Here is a 12883-nt window from a genome sequence, read left to right on the forward strand (position 1 = left end):
CCGTAAGACCTCCGTTCATCTTCGGAACACAGTTTAAGATATTTTAGATTTAGTCCGAGAGCATTCTGTCCCTCCATTGAAACTGTATATACAGTATACTGGCCATGTCCATAAAGGTAATAAAAAGATCATCAAAGTAGTCCATGTGACATCAGTGGGTTAGTTAGAAGTTTTTGAAGCATCGAAAATACTTTTTGGTCCAAAAATAACACAAAATAAGACTTTATTCAGCATTATATTCTCTCCCGGGTCTGTTGACAATCCTTCACAGTTACGCTGATGGCGTAAGACGCTGATGACGTGTATTTCTGGTGCGCCCGAGCTTCGTTTACAGTCTGAGGGAAACGAACGCTGTAAAAGTGTCTCATCCGCGACATGCACATTTACGCACCATTAAAAAAATGATATCCACGCAAACAATGTAGAATAGCTTGAATATAGCGTGCGTCTCCCTCAGACTGTAAACGAAGCTCGGGCGCACCAGATAACACGTCATCAGCGTCTTCCGTCAGCAGCGTCACTGCGGAGTCGTGAACGCAGATTCACAACAGACCCGGGAGAGAATACAATGCGGAATAAAGTCTTATTTTGAGTTATTTTTGGACCAAAAAGTATTTTCGATGCTTCAAAAACTTCTAACTAACCCACTGATGTCACATGGACTACTTTGATGATCTTTTTATTACCTTTATGGACATGGCCAGTATACTGTATATACAGTTTCAATGGAGGGACAGAAAGCTCTCGGACTAAATCTAAAATATCTTAAACTGTGTTCCGAAGATGAACGGAGGTCTTACGGGCTTAGAACGACATGAGGGTGAGTCATTAATGACATTATTTTCATTTTTGGGTGAACTAACCCTTTAGTATACACATAGATAATAAAAAAGATGCATTGGGATTGGCATTTAAAGACATTTTAAACTCAATTGGAGTTAGACAACACGTGTCAGGACCGACTCATTGTCGTAATCATACTCTAGATCTAATACTATCACATGGAATAGATGTTGATGCCGTTGAAATACTGCAGCAGAGCGATGACATCTCAGATCATTATCTAGTCTCATGTAAATTACATTTAGCCAAGGCTGCAAAGCCGACTCCGTGTTATAAATATGTTAGACCGATCACTTCTGCTACTAAAGATTGCTTTATCAATAATCTTCCTAATCAGTTTCATCATCTCAGCATCCCGGATAGCTTAGAAGAACTTGATATTGCAACAGAAACTTTTAACTCTCTCTTTTCCAGCACTTTAGACACAGTTGCTCCGCTGCGCTTAAAGAAGATTAAAGAACATAGTCCAACGCCGTGGCACAACGAGCACACTCAGGCCCTTAAGAGAGCAGCCAGAAAAATGGAGCGCAACTGGAAGAAAACAAAACTAGAGGTGTTTCGGATTTCATGGAAGGAGAGCTCGATTGCTTACAGAGAGGCTTTAAAAGCTGCTAGATCTGCTTATTTTTCAACCCTATTAGAAGAAAATAAACATAATCCTAGGTATTTATTTGAAACAGTGGCTAAACTAACGAAAATGAAAGCTTCAAGCCCAGAAGCTTCCAAGAAACACAGCAGTAATGACTTTATGAACTTCTTCACTTATAAGATCGATAATATCAGGGACAAAATTATAACTATGCAACCGTCTAATACAGTATCGCATCAGGAAGTGCATTGTAGTCTCCCTGAGGGAAAATTTGATTCATTCATTGCTATAGGAGAGGAAGAATTTTGCAAACTCGTCAAATCATCTAAATCGACAACGTGCATGTTAGACCCTATACCGACTAAGCTGCTGAAAGAGATGCTTCCAGATGTCATAGATCCTCTTCTTAATATCATTAATTCATCTTTGTCTCTAGGATACGTACCAAAAACCTTTAAGCTAGCTATGATTAAACCGCTTGTTAAAAAACAGCAACTTGATCCTACAAAACTAGTCAATTACAGGCCGATCTCTAATCTGTCATTTCTGTCAAAGATATTAGAAAAAGCAGTATCACAACTGTGTTCCTTTCTTGAAAGAAATGATATCTGCGAGGATTTTCAGTCCGGATTTAGACCGTACCATAGTACCGAGACAGCTCTCGTTAGAGTCACAAATGATTTGCTCTTATCATCCGATCGTGGTTGTATCTCTCTATTAGTATTACTGGATCTTAGTGCTGCATTTGACACCATTGACCACAACATCCTTTTAAATAGACTCGAACATTATGTTGGCATTAGTGGAATTGCACTAGCATGGTTTAAATCATACTTATCTGACCGTTATCAGTTTGTAGCAGTAAATGAAGAGATGTCTTATCAATCACAAGTTCAGTATGGCGTACCACAAGGCTCAGTACTAGGACCGCTGCTGTTCACTCTGTATATGCTACCATTAGGAGATATCATTAGGAAACATGGAATTAGCTTTCACTGTTATGCACTGTTACGACGATACTCAGCTGTATATTTCTTCAAAACCTAACGAAACCTACCAATTCACAAAATTAACGGAATGCATAGCTGATATAAAAAATTGGATGACTAGTAATTTCCTACTACTAAATTCAGAAAAAACAGAGATTCTAATTATTGGACAAAAAACTTCCACACGTAATAACCTAGAGTACTGTCTAACACTTGATGGCTGCTCTGTTAAGTCTTCGTCGTCGGTTAGGAACCTGGGTGTGCTCTTTGATACCAATCTTTCATTTGAAAGTCATGTGTCTAGTATCTGTAAAACCGCTTTCTTCCATCTTAAAAATATATCTAAATTACGTCATATGCTCTCAATGAATAATGCAGAACAATTAGTTCATGCGTTTATGACCTCAAGGCTAGATTATTGTAATGCTCTACTGGGTGGCTGCCCTCGACGCTTAATAAACAAACTACAGCTAGTTCAAAACGCAGCAGCTCGAGTTCTTACTAGAACCAGGAAGTATGACCATATCAGCCCTGTTCTGTCAACACTGCATTGGCTGCCTATTAAACATCGTATAAATTTTAAAATATTTCTGATCACTTACAAAGCACTAAATGGTTTAGCTCCGCAGTACTTGAGCGAGCTCTTAACGCATTATAGTCCTTCACGTCTACTGCGATCTCAAAATTCCGGCCAGTTAATAATACCTAGAATATCAAAATCGACTGCTGGCGGTAGATCCTTTTCCTACTTAGCACCAAAACTTTGGAACAGTCTTCCTACCATTGTCCGGGAAGCAGACACACTCTGTCAGTTCAAATCTAGACTAAAAACACATCTCTTCGGCCTAGCATACACATAACACATTATAGACTTATATAATTAGGCTGCATAGTTTAGAACAGCCGGGACCGGGAACACTTCCCGTAATCCTGATGTACTTGGTACATCATAAGAAGGATGGCGTCTACGCTAATATTAGTCTCTCTGTCTATCCTGAGGTTTACTGCTGTCCACCGGAACCAGGCCGTATCCAGATCTGATGAAGGACCAGCGCCAGGACACGACGACGACGCCGCTGACCTGAAGTGTCAACCAGTCTCTCCTCCTCTCCACTCCGACTTCAACCAAGGACAAATACTCTGATTCATTCTGAACTTCATACACTGTTCACTCATTGGCCAGAGGAGAACTGGCCCCCGACTGAGCCTGGGTTCTCCCAAGGTTTTTTTCTCCATTCTGTCACCTGATGGAGTTTTGGTTCCTTGCCGCTGTTGCCTTACCTTCTGGCTTGCTTAGTTGGGGACATTTAATATTCAACAATATTATAGATCTGCCTTAAAGGTGGATGATGATGAAATTGTTTTTTTGTATTATTTTCATGTTATCACTGTGAAGCTGCTTTGATACAATCTGTATTGTAAAAAGCGCTATATAAATAAAGATGACTTGACTTGACTTGACTTGAAAACAAACACTTTGCGTCCCATGATTGCCTCTCTCGTCTTCTATGCGACATCACAGTTTGACAATATCTGTCATTGGAAAGATCCACGTGGTGTCATGAATAATTAAGAGACAGTATCTTCTCATAGGATAACAATACTCAGTCTCATGAATAATAATGAGACACCGATGAGTCATCAAAGCACTATAGTGCTCTGCCACCTCACAGCCTGTGACGTGGACACGATGAAGATTTTAAACCCGGAAGACGGAAATAGCTGAAAAAATCCAAATGTTTACCATTTTTGCCCTACTATTAAATCTAACAGATGCTAACATTGTCTTCAGTGGTGTTCAACACACATACCTCTGTTAAAATCGCAGAAAATTTGGTTAAGGTTTCATGACCCTTCAAGTCTCTTTTCAGGGAGAGGCACCTTGAGGCTATATATGTTCACTGTTATACCCACGAGTTGAATCTCATCTTGTGCCACACCTGCAGAAAGATTACTGAGGCCACTTAGTTCTTTAGCCTGCTGGAAAGTCTGTATTCATATTTAGTTGCTCCCTGGTCAGCCACCAAAGAAGCACAAACAAAATTGAGATTGCAATCATGTGAATTGGAGCAGCTGTCCAACACAAGGTAGGCTTGCCAGCTTCACACAGTGAATGCTGTGCTTGACAATTTGCCTGCCATCATTGATTGCCATGAAATGAAAAATCTGCAAATTCTCATTTGTGTATTTGTTGACTCTTTTCAAGGATCTCCTATCTGTAGTGGCAGGCTTGCACAAATACCTCAAAAAAGAGATCGTTGACCTTCACAAGCAGTGGCATACAAATATGCTGTGTGTGACTCCTTAAAGCAGAAACGCAGTGATCCCAGTGACTTTTACAATATAACTGTATAAAAAAGTGCAACAAATAAATCTAGGAATCTAAAAAAATATATATGAATAATAGGGGTGTAACGGTTCACAAAATTCACGGTTCGGTTTGAGTCAAGTCAAGTCAAGTCATCTTCATTTATATAGTGCTTTTAACAATGTAGATTGTTTCAAAGCTGCTTTACAGAGATAAACGTATAATTTAAGGTAACAGATTGTTTTGGCTTCATAGCGGTTCTTGAATAATGTTATTTTCCAGCTAAAGTTAGTTTTGATTGATTCACTTCCGTCGAAAGGATAATTTGTTATTAAATTAGGGGCCGCTAAGACGACACCGTTCTCTCTACACAGACTTTAAACGCGAACCTGTGATAAACACTGATGGCGCTCACGTGCACATCAAGAATTAATTCTATAGTTATGTGCGTTTGAATATATGTGCGCAGGTTTGTAAAGGATCTTCCGCCAGCAGTCGATTTTGATATTCTAGGTATTATTAACTGGCCGGAATTTTACTGAGCCTTGTGGTACGCCATACTGAACGTGTGATCGATAAGACATCTCTTCATTTACTGCTACAAACTGATAACGGTCAGATAAGTATGATTTAAACCATGCTAGTGCAATTCCACTAATGCCAACATAATGTTCGAGTCTATTTAAAAGGATGTTGTGGTCAATGGTGTCAAATGCAGCACTAAGATCAAGTAATACTAATAGAGAGATACAATCACGATCGGATGATAAGAGCAAATCATTTGTGACTTTAACAAGAGCTGTCTCGGTACTATGGTACAGTCTAAATCCGGACTGAAAATCCTCGCAGATATCATTTCTTTCAAGAAAGGAACACAGTTGTGAGGATACTGCTTTTTCTAATATCTTTGACAGAAAAGGCAGATTAGAGATCGGCCTGTAATTGACTAATTTTGTAGGATCAAGTTGCGTTTTTTTAACAAGCGGTTTAATCATAGCTAGCTTAAAGGTTTTTGGTACGTATCCTAGAGACAAAGATTAATTAATGATATTAAGAAGAGGATCTATGACATCTGGAAGCATCTCTTTCAGCAGCTTAGTCAGTATAGGGTCTAACATACAAGTTGTCGATTTAGATGATTTGACGAGTTTGCTAAATTCTTCTTCTCCTATAGCAATGAATGAATAAAATTTTCCCTGAGGGAGACTACAATGCACTTCCTGATGCGATACTGTATTAGACAGTTGCATAGTTATAATTTTGTCCCTGATATTATCAATCTTATAATTGAAGAACTTCATAAAGTCATTACTGCTGTGGTGTTTGGAAACTTCTGGGCTTGAAGCTTTCTTTTTTTCGTTAGTTTAGCCACTGTTTCAAATAAATACCTAGGATTATGTTTACTTTATTTTCTTCTAATAGGGTTGAAAAATAAGCAGATCTAGCAGCTTTTAAAGCCTCTCTGTAAGCAGTCGAGCTCTCCTTCCATGAAATCCGAAATACCTCTTTTGTTTTCTTCCAGTTGCGCTCCATTTTTCTGGCTGCTCTCTTAAGGGCCTGAGTGTGCTCGTTGTGCCACGGCGTTGGACTATGTTCTTTAATCTTCTTTAAGCGCAACGGAGCAACTGTGTCTAAAGTGCTGGAAAAGAGAGAGTTAAAAGTTTCTGTTGCAATATCAAGTTCTTCTAAGCTATCCGGGATGCTGAGATGATGAAACTGATTAGGAAGATTATTGATAAAGCAATCTTTAGTGGCAGAAGTTATAGGTCTAACATATTTATAATACGGAGTCGGCTTTGATCTGATATGTCATCGCTCTGCTGCAGTATTTCAACGGCATCAACATATATTCCATGTCATAGTATTAGATCTAGAGTATGATTACAGCAATGAGTAGGTCCTGACACATGTTGTCTAACTCCAATTGAGTTTACAATGTCTTTAAATGCCAATCCCAATGCATCTTTTTCATTATCTATGTGTATATTAAAATCACCAACAATTAGTACTTTATCTGCAGCCAATACTAATTCTGATAGAAAGTCCGCAAATTCTTTGATAAAGTCTATATGGTACCCTGGCGGCCTGTATACAGTAGCCAGCAGAATTTTCAAACGTGATTTATCGTTTACACTATATATTTTTAAATTAAGCACCAACACTTTGTAACAAGTAGAATTAGGTACTGCGCCTTTAAGGTGCAACGCACTCTGTTAATCCCTCTCTCAGAGTGGGCAGTCGTTATGAGAAGCGCGAGCGGTGAACGTCGCATGTATGTGTGCAAGCCGTTTTATTATTTCTGATGTTTATTTCTATTAAGTAACGCAAGTTGTTGTTAGTGTTTTGCAAACTGCCCATGTGTGTGTGGGATCGACGACGGCGCTGATAATAAAACACCACTGTGGAATATCAGTCTTCTTACGTGCGTCTTTGCTTACACCTGACTACAACCATTTGGGCAAGCTATCCGGCCACCCTTATTTAAACAAGAGCGTTACAAGTGGCGCCCGAACATTTTGTCTCTGGCCTCGGATCGGACCTTTGGAATTGTCGATCGAGGATATTATCTTTTGTTGTGGATTTATGGACATTTTTGCCCACGCCGAATCTCCGGAAAGCACGTGAGATTCGTTCGGACACGTGAGATTCGTTCAGGCACGTGAGAATCATTCTGGTACGTGTTTCGAATCATAAAAGGAGTCATCGGTTCATCAGCGGGTCAATAAAACCGTTCAAGGGTTTCAACTGTAAAAAAAAAAAAAAAAAAACACATGTTCTGGCTTGGACGATAGACTGTTAATGAGTTGGACAAATACCGTGAACACTGATTGTATCTTGTTTCGCAATTGACTGATTCATCTGAATCTGACCGGGATTCGAACTGGAATTCCGTGTTCACAGCGTCATCAGAACTGTTCAACAGGTTTGCCATAAAAGCTCACATATATATGTGATGTTTTGTGATTCCTTTGTGAAAAAAAAAAAATCTGTTATATTGTTGAAAAGGTTTTCCTGACTCATTAAGAGAAACATAAACTTTTTTTCTTTCTTTTTTTTTCTTTGTTGATGCTCTGAGGTTGACGAGTGGAAAAAAATTAAGACCATTTTACTTCCATCATTGTTGTCATAATGTGAAAGTGGTGACAATTGTTGACTTTTGTTGAAAACTGCATAATTTACGGTTTTACTGAAATTACTGCATAACATAGGTTTTTAATATTGCCTATATTGAACATAATGGCTAAATATGTGCATGGTTTGACAGATATGACTGACCTGACTTTACCATTTGAGTCTGTGCCTAGGAGGAGAGCTCCAAAGCCGACTATCTGCCTGGAGACACAGGTTGAGTCGCTAAGGACTGAAGTAGCAGTGCTGCGAAAATGCTTAAAGGAGTCCCTTGATCTGCAGAGAGGTATGATTGACGATTACACTCAGAACATGTCCGCAGCAGCTTCAAACCCGTTACCTGCACGAAATGGTCCAATTTCCTCTTCCACTCCATATGCCCAGGCCCAACCTGTTCACGTCGTGCCAAATCTTTCAGCGACAGCCTTTGGTTGCAACATAGCGCCTGAAAATGCAACAGACTTTTCTCACACTTCTTCGCTGCTTAATAGCACAACTAGAGCGTTAGCTTCAGTCTTGAATCAGTCAAAACTTGAGCCACCTGTGTTCAGAGGAGATGGAAAAGTTCAGCCTGAGGATTGGCTTCAGCTTGTGGAGGTATACAGAACCTCTTTGGGGCTGAGTGACGCTCAGATCCTTCTCGAATTACCTCGCTTCCTAGCCAAAGAGCCCAGGAAATGGTTTTCAGTATTGAGTGAACACATAACAGCCTGGACACAATTCCGCACTCTTTTTAAAAGTGTGTTTCTTCCATTGGACAATCAAGAGCGCATCTTGAGAGGCATCCTTGACCGTGTTCAAGCGCCTGATGAGCCTTTTCCAACATTTGTAGCGCATCTATTGAGCGAATTCAAAAAGCTGAAGTCTCCCCCAACAGAACAAGATCAAATTGAACTGATTTGTAAGCATGCATTGGAGCGGTACAGAGTCGCGATTTATGGTACAGAGATCACGTCAGTCATTGACCTCCTGATGCGGGCACATGAGCTCCATTCTGTTCTTGGCCCAAACAGCCGTAATGAGCCCCCGCTACCAATGAAGGAACAAGCACGTGAACTTTACTGCTTTAAATGCTCTGAACCTGGTTTCACGTCCCGAAATTGTCCGAACTGTAGCTTTGTGCCACAAGCAGATGTTTTCCCGGGTGTTACAAAGCAGAACTCACGAACAGGAAATGGAACGCCAGGTCGTAATCAGAGTAGCGAGAACCAAAACAACAACAGGGGTGAGCAGGAAAATACATTTGACCAGCAGAAGGGAAACTTCAGGGGAGGGAGGACATTTCACAGGGGCAATCCTCCCTCCAGAAGGTAAATATGCCCCAAAATTCTCCGGCGTCCACACTTGAGACACTCATCCTGGGTCATGTGGAAGACCCGGCTTCTTCTTCATTCTGGAACACCCCATTCATTGTCAAAGTAAACCTCTACAGCAGAGCAGTTGATGCAGCTCTTGATACAGGCGCTTCCCTTTCTGCAATTGGGACTAATATCATTTCTGGCATTCCAGGAAGCTCTGAAAAAGTGCACCCTTGGTTATCGCCCCCCATTCAATTGGCTAACAGAGCAACTTGCAGCCCAACCGGCGTCATTTGGCTGAATATTGGATTCCAAGGGAAACGGTTTTACCATAGATTTGTTATTGTCCCTGATCTCGCTTCACCCCTTATCTTAGGGATGGATTTCATGTTAAGAGCGGCAGTCAACATTCATATTCCATCCAGGACGGTAACCTTATGTGACACCGTTGCGCCAGAAACATGTGACCTAGCGGATGAATGGATGGAGTCTACAGCGGTAGGGCGCATGATGTTCATGGGTGTCCAAAAGACTGACTTAAATGAGAAAGTCGAGGAGGCATGTTTAGGACAGGGACAAAAAGCGCAGTTCCTTGCCCTGGTGGAAGATTTTTGGTGCATGTTTGATGGTCACTTGGGCAATACGTCACTGGCAGAGCACATGATCGATACCGGTAGGGCGAAGCCTGTCAATTTGCCACCTTACCGTACTTCCCCTGAGAAAAAGCAGATAATTGAAAGCCAGATAAAACAAATGCTGGAGGAAGGAATTATTGAACCGTCATCAAGCCCGTGGGCTGCGCCGGTCGTGATCGTAAAGAAACCTTGTGGAGAACCCAGGTTCTGTGTTGATTACAGGGGTCTAAATCAGCTCACACTGAAAGATTCATATCCTCTACCCAGGGTGGATGAATCATTAGACTTTCTGTCCCGTGGGAAATTTATTACCACACTGGATCTATCTCGAGGGTATTGGCAAGTGTCCGTTGAGGAAAAGTCTAGACCAAAAACTGCTTTTATATCTCACTGTGGCCTATTTCAGTTCAAAGTCCTTCCCTTCGGGCTCAGCAATGCCCCCGCTACATTTCAAAGGGTCATGAACACTGTCCTCGCTGGCCTGACTTATAAATGCTGTGCAGTATACTTGGACGATATCGTAATAGCTTCACCGACCTTTGAAGAACACCTTGAAGACCTTCGGGAGGTTCTGTTGAGACTGCAGACAGCAGGTCTCTCTCTAAAGCTGAGCAAATGTCAGTTCTGTCTAAGTGAGCTCATATTCCTTGGCTACCGTGTCACACCAGAGGGTATATCACCAAACCCGGCAAAAGTAAAGGCGGTGACTGAGTTCAGAACACCAAAAGACACAAAGGATGTCAGAGGATTCCTTGGCCTTACAGGCTATTATCGACGCTTCATCCCTGGCTATGCGAGTAAAGCAGAACCACTTTTCCGTCTCACCCGGAAAGAAACACCGTTCTGCTGGGATGAAAGTTGCCAGGCTGCTATGGATTTCTTGACGAAGTGTCTCACGTCAGCACCAATCTTATGCTTTCCAAATTTCACACGGCCATTCTATGTACACACAGACGCTTGCGACCTGGGTCTTGGTGCGGCCCTAATGCAAAAAGACGACATGGGACGAGATGTTGTGGTGGCTTTTGCAAGCAGAACTCTACACAAGGCTGAGAAACCCTACTCGACGCCTGAAAAGGAATGTTTGGGAGTGATTTGGGCTCTGGAGTACTTTAGACCCTATGTAGAGGGCCTGCATGTGACGGTCTACACAGACCATAATAGCCTGAGATGGCTGATGAATCGCCCAAACCCTTCAGGACGTCTAGCGAGATGGTCCTTACGCCTGCAGGACTTTGATTTTAATATTGTGCATAAGCCAGGTGTTCAAAACAAGGTCCCAGACGCTTTGTCCCGCAACCCAATTCAGTGCGAGGCTGCCCCAATAGACATTCTGCCAGATTATGCAATCATTGGGGGGATGGATCTCCGTAGCCTGTCCTCAGTCATGTTGACAGACAAAGCACAGTTGAAGCAATTACAGGAAAATGACCCAGTGGTCAGTGACCTTATATGTGCCCTTAACAGTGCCGGAAAAGAGGATGTGGATGAAAAGTATGTCATTCAGGACGGTTTGCTGTATATCAGAGACTCTAAAGTGACTTGTGGACTACATCCAATGAAACAGCTCAAATTTTACGCGCCTACATCCATCAGAGGTGCTTTGTTAAAATACTACCATGACCACCCTACTGCTGGACACCTCGGAATTACAAAAACATTGACCAGGCTGAAGATTAGGTTCTTCTGGCCAAAAATGACAGAGGATGTGAAGAGATACGTTACCTCATGTTCCGTGTGTCAATTGACAAAGCCTAGTCAAAAGAAACCAGCGGGTCTGATGGTCCCAATCAAACCACAAAAGCCCTGGGAATACACTGGAGTAGACTTTGTGGGCCCTCTCCCTCGGACGCAGAATGGAAATGAGTATATTCTTGTGTTTGTCGACTACTTCTCAAAGTGGGTAGAAGTAAATGCAGTCAGAACAGCGACAGCGCAAGTTGCTGCAAGTAAGTTCCTGAGCGAAATCTTTGCCAGACACGGTGCACCGACTTACCTGATTTCAGACCGTGGCACACCATTTGTGAGTAACCTCTTCGAGGATGTGGTGGCCGCCCTGGGTACAGAACACAGGTTGACTACGGCATATCACCCACAGACAAACGCTACGGAAAGGGTGAACCGTACCTTGAAGACAGCCATTCGTGCATACGTGGGGGACAAACACACCTCATGGGACAGGTACATACCTCAGATATGTTTCGCTCTTCGTACTGCGCCACATGAGAGTACAGGCCTGTCACCGTCTATGATGTTGTATGGACGTGAGCTTGAAACTCCACTGGATTTGATCACACAACCGAATGTTGAGGGAGTGGATGACCCGGATGTAACATACCCGGAGAATTTGAGAGCTTCCTTACAAGACGCTCATGATCACGCCAGAGTAGCTCTAGAGGAAGGACATAAACGTAGGAAACGATATTATGACCTAAAACGGCGTTCGGTTTCTTATGTTGTGGATGATCTGGTTAGAGTGAAAACACACCCAAAGTCTAATGCAGTAGCAAACTTTACAGCCAAGCTGGCTCCAGTATACTCTGGTCCATACAGGGTCTCAAAAGTACTGTCTGATGTTAACTACAGGCTGGAAAAAGTCGATACTGGAGAGGATGTTGGTGTGTTTCACGTTGTGAACCTTCAGCCCTTTCACTCATGGAATACTGCTTTGTCCAAACAGAAACTCTCTGATAATTGTGACAATAGACAATCATGGGATGAAGGTGCCTCTATCCAAAAGGGGCCTGGAGAATCTCACGATACTGCCTTAAGTGTTGCTGGAGACTGGTTGACCGAACTGCCCAATGACGTTTCCTCAGAAAGCTTACCTGAATTGACACTTGACGGTGCTGTTTTTGCAGACACAGAGTACTCTGACATGAGACGTGACTTTGCCACTCACAGATTTGACACAAATGACCCGTTCCAGGGTACTGACCGTTATAACTTGAGACCGAGACCGAACCCCAGAATTACTTCTGACTGGACAGTTAATAGGTGGACTAACCCATATCATACACGCAAGATTGAAGTTCAGTAAGGAGAGATGAAACAATGGTTTTGTTTGTCACTTGTTGTTTATTGGCAAATGT

Source organism: Phoxinus phoxinus (assembly GCF_949152265.1).
Source record: "Phoxinus phoxinus genome assembly, chromosome: 8".
NCBI classification, from domain to species: Eukaryota; Metazoa; Chordata; class Actinopteri; order Cypriniformes; family Leuciscidae; genus Phoxinus; species Phoxinus phoxinus.